The sequence below is a fragment of the Dreissena polymorpha genome, chromosome 1 (genome assembly GCF_020536995.1).
Source record: "Dreissena polymorpha isolate Duluth1 chromosome 1, UMN_Dpol_1.0, whole genome shotgun sequence".
Classification (NCBI taxonomy): domain Eukaryota; kingdom Metazoa; phylum Mollusca; class Bivalvia; order Myida; family Dreissenidae; genus Dreissena; species Dreissena polymorpha.
The window spans coordinates 27,354,921-27,359,313 of record NC_068355.1 but is presented as its reverse complement, the minus strand read 5'-3'; the positions used below and the strand labels follow the sequence as shown (position 1 = coordinate 27,359,313).

At 33.5% G+C, this 4,393-nt stretch overlaps 1 long non-coding RNA gene across 1 annotated transcript; it reads right to left on the bottom strand.

Annotated features, from left to right (window-relative positions):
* Positions 1–218: 218 nt before the first annotated feature.
* On the bottom strand, positions 219–2,266 carry LOC127864972 (uncharacterized). Its single transcript, XR_008042405.1, has 3 exons — positions 2,018–2,266; positions 1,454–1,592; positions 219–710 (listed from the first exon to the last, which is right to left on the bottom strand). It is a non-coding gene; the product is annotated as an uncharacterized LOC127864972 (long non-coding RNA).
* Positions 2,267–4,393: the final 2,127 nt, after the last annotated feature.

The window sequence follows — 4,393 nt, the reverse complement described above, 5'->3', positions numbered from 1 at the left end:
TCTCTGTATTGCAATCCACTTTATAATTTAAAGTGTATTTAATTACATGTTGAACAAAAAGATTGTGAAGTAAGAAGCTAAAGTGACATTATTCAAGAAGCTTCTTCTCTTAAAGATTCACTAACGCAACATCGAGTTTAAACAGTTTTAACAACTTTATTCGCAACAACAGTAAATATTTGTAGTGGTTATAACAATGACCCAAAGAAATATAATTTATATGATTTAAAAAAAATCTGACGACATATGTGAAGGATTATCTGTGGAAAATATAGTATGGAGTAGCTGTACACACAATTTAAGTGGAACATTTTAAGTACAAAAGGGGCATTATTAAGCTAAATGCAGGTCAGAGATAAGCAACTTGGTCAGTGACCTCACAATGACATAATGACCCTGAATACATAAGTGCTTTTAATGAAAATATGTAATAGAAACAGTGATATAAGGATGTTGCATGTTTACCATAATTTTATACACAGCTTATCATTCAAGGTATAGTCGAGCTAAAATTAAATATATATTTTACATTTAAGTTCGAATAAAAAAAATACACATTTTTTTCTTCAAGAGTTCCCGCTGTGTTCAACTGCATGTGTGTAATATAACGTATTCAGTATTATGGGTATGAGAGTCCCATCCACTGCTCCCGGGCCTTGTGGCAGAATCCAACCTTCATGCAAGTTTGTTGTTGTACACGGACTGGAAACCTATGGAATGTATCATGTGTTTAAAATTAACAGTACATGATAAAGCATTTATATACATGATTTGATTAACTGTGTTTAAATTTTAATTTATTTACTGTGCTCAAGTTTTCATCATCTATTGATTTTTTATTCACATATAGTTTATGTATCAAATAAAAAAAACAAATGAGGAATAAAAAAAGATGAAAAGTAAATAAATTATGATTGTACCATCCCTGTAAAATGAAAAATAATTTTAACTTTAATTATTTGACCCAAAATCTATATGAGATTTTATCACATGCTATACCCTGTTACACATGTGTAATATACTTTTTAAGCGTTTTCATTGGCTTAGTTTTCGTTTATTGACCAATCGCATTTTGTTATTTCACCAAAATGACGTTGCAACGTCAATTGATGCCACGAAATGTAAACAACATTTGGGATTTATCATTATGTTTACGTTAATATTTATTTAATTTGCTCATTTAAAAGCATGTGATAAAAAAAGATCTCACACTCGTTGTCATATCATACATGTACCATATTTTATTTAACTCGTCCAGGAAATTCATTATAAAGCTCGCCAAAGGCTCGTTTTCTTACAAAATTCCTTAACTCGTTTAATGAAATATGGTATGATATGACAACTCGTGCCAGATCCTATATGTAAGACATGATGTTTTTAAATAAATAACATTTTTTCTACAACAGTTTAAAATCATGATTGAGTAATTGATTATAGAAATAAAGACATTTACCAATCATATGTTTGCTGATTGAACTCGTGAAGGCATGTCAAATAACTAAAGATGATCTGCTGATTCCATGAAGATCTGCCAGCTTGGAATAGATGTTTCCTTTGGCCAAAAATCTTTAACTGATGTCAGTGATGAGTACCTGTTGATGTAGTACAATATGAAAAAGTGAATAATACTAGTCTTCTAATGTAATGAAAATACTATAATATGTTACTGTTGTGTATGTGTGTTCAAGAACAACAAGATATTTTGATAACTCAGTAACTGATTTGTTATTTCATGATGATCATCACTTTGGTGTTTTGTGGTTGAAGGTTTGATACACATGTAGGCTAACAGTTGCCAAACTGGGCACATTTTACAATCCAACATAATTTAGCAATGCATGTATCGTTCTGACAGAATATTAAATAAACATAATACAAAGAAAAGGAATAGATTGTAACGAGTTGTATAGCGTTGATAACAAACATTTACCAATAAAAAAACAAGGCTCCATTGAGTACTTATCCGAACAAAAAAACTTCCGAAATCACATGCAAATTGCAATGGATAAAAGCTTACAGCAAAATTAATCATTGCACAATAATTCGAGCGGCGGAAAGCGCATATACTTCAACTGCTGTTGAACAATATAATTGAATCACACACATAATAAACACATAGGGTTTTCACGTATGATAAATTGCAATTTATTTTGATTTATTCATCCTTATCGAATATAAACAAAGGGCAGTAACTGACATATTGATTCCAACGTTAAATATTTTGCAGAAAGTAATCAAGGGATAAAAAACAACATGTTTACTTCCTCTGTATTTTCGTCGATAAAAAGACGGAGCCAAAAGCTTCTTATTCGGCGTCTAAATGCACAACATACGCGGTGTCCATTTTGTTTTCGACGTAACTACGACTGCTTCTTACGTCTCGTAGACTTACGAGAGAATTCTACGATATCGTAAGTTGCGAAAGTTTATTGAAACGCAAAATGGCAAGTTGCGATAATCGCAACTGGTTTACGAGTCGTAACATACTTACGAGAGCTTATTGAAACGGTCCCCCGGTGAGCACTTTTGGGCCCATGGCCCTCTTGTTTTCTAGTACATGTATTAGTATTCATTATGAAATGTCTCATTTCTTATATTAACCATGACATATTATAAGCATCTTGAATTCACTTGTCCTTGTATTTCCCCTATTGTCAGTTTATGTCCAGAGACTGGCCAGTTTTTAATATCCATATTGCCAGACATGACTTCACTGCAGATTCTGTATATGGTGATATTTTACGCAATGGACAATATATCTTTAGTCGGCCATGGACCCCATTTTTTTCATGCGCTTGAATTGTCTCTATAATCTGATTTTCATAGCTTTATAGAGTTTGGTGCAGATTTGTGCGTGACTTCAGTGAGCATAATTATTCTCGCTTGTGTAGTTTGACAAGCAATAACTCCACTTGCCCGCTTAAAGATTTTCAGGTTCATTGCGCCTGTCACCCTTGACAACTGACATGCCAGCTGTCAATCAAATTGTTCTGGGTTATCATATCAGCCAATCATTGCTGAGGCAGCTGGATACACGCCCTCCACACAGAGGTCAGCGATTTTCCTTGTCCAATTGGGAAAAGTACCCGTACCGGTCCAATTGGGAAAAATTGAGTCGTGAAAACCTCAAAATTGGGAAAAATCGAGTCGTGAAATCCTTAAATTGGGAAAATCGCGTCGTGAAGTTTGGGTCTTGTTGAATACATCATACAGTTCATACTTAATTGAATATACCCATTAAAATAATATTTGCAGGCATGCCTTAAAGACCATTAAGTAATAAAGTTGATATAAATAGCAAAATAGTATAGAGAACACACAAAATCAATTACTAGTTGTTTAAATCTCTTGTAAAGCAATGTCTCTGTCTTTCATTTTTTTGAAAATTTCAACAATCTTTGATGTTTGATCATCTATCAGTTGCTGGCATCCCTATCTGCACAGCATCATTAGTGCTGTCAATGTGTCCTGTGACGGTTCCGATTGGTCGTGCAAACATTGTTCTTTAGACTGAACACCCTTTCCACAGAGGCAAGGTTACAAACCGACGTAAAACAGTACGCTGGCTGCCTGACAAGAAAACCGGAAACAGTAACGACTCTATTGATTGCACGCGCTGAATTATAAAACTTTTCTTTGTTCGCTAGCCGAAAGTTGGGTTTTGTTACGAAACTTTCGATCGTTTTGAGAAAAAATTCGGACGCCGATTGGGATTTTTTCAGATGCCGATTGGGAATTTGCGAATTTTCGCTCAATTGGGAAAGTACCGTTTACCGGTACTTTATAAAGAAGGAGGAAAATCGCTGGAGGTGTATCCAATAACTGTGCATGTCACAGATCAAAACTGACTGTAGATACTGCTTAAACAACAAAAGCAAAATTATAGAAAAGGTTTCCACATTTCAAAATGAATTCACCACAAATTATCAAAAAGGTTTTCCAAAAAACAACATTTAGAGTATTTTCCTATGCAGGATAGTTTAATTTTTTTTATGAAACTGATAGTCCATTTATTTGGCATGGGCCATGATTTTAGACTTGATTCAGATAGAAAGTTGGTAAAAAGCATTATTCCTACTTCATACATTGTGGGGGTAAATTTATACTGTATAGTTTTAGTTATATTCATTGAAATTCCACAGAATAAGGCTAAAGTATCATAATATTAACCCTGTATTATGCAGTCTTTTAATAAGGCATAATTGTCTAACCATATTTCTGTTTCTGTATTTCACATATATGAACATCCAAACACTTGTCATAAATGTACATCCACCTTTTTACATTCTCTACATATTTTCTAAATATGTGTGCACATGTTGCATGTTAACTGCTTATTCATGACCTCTGGGGTAGTGTGGTTTTGTACATTACTTGATGAAGTTAAAAATAG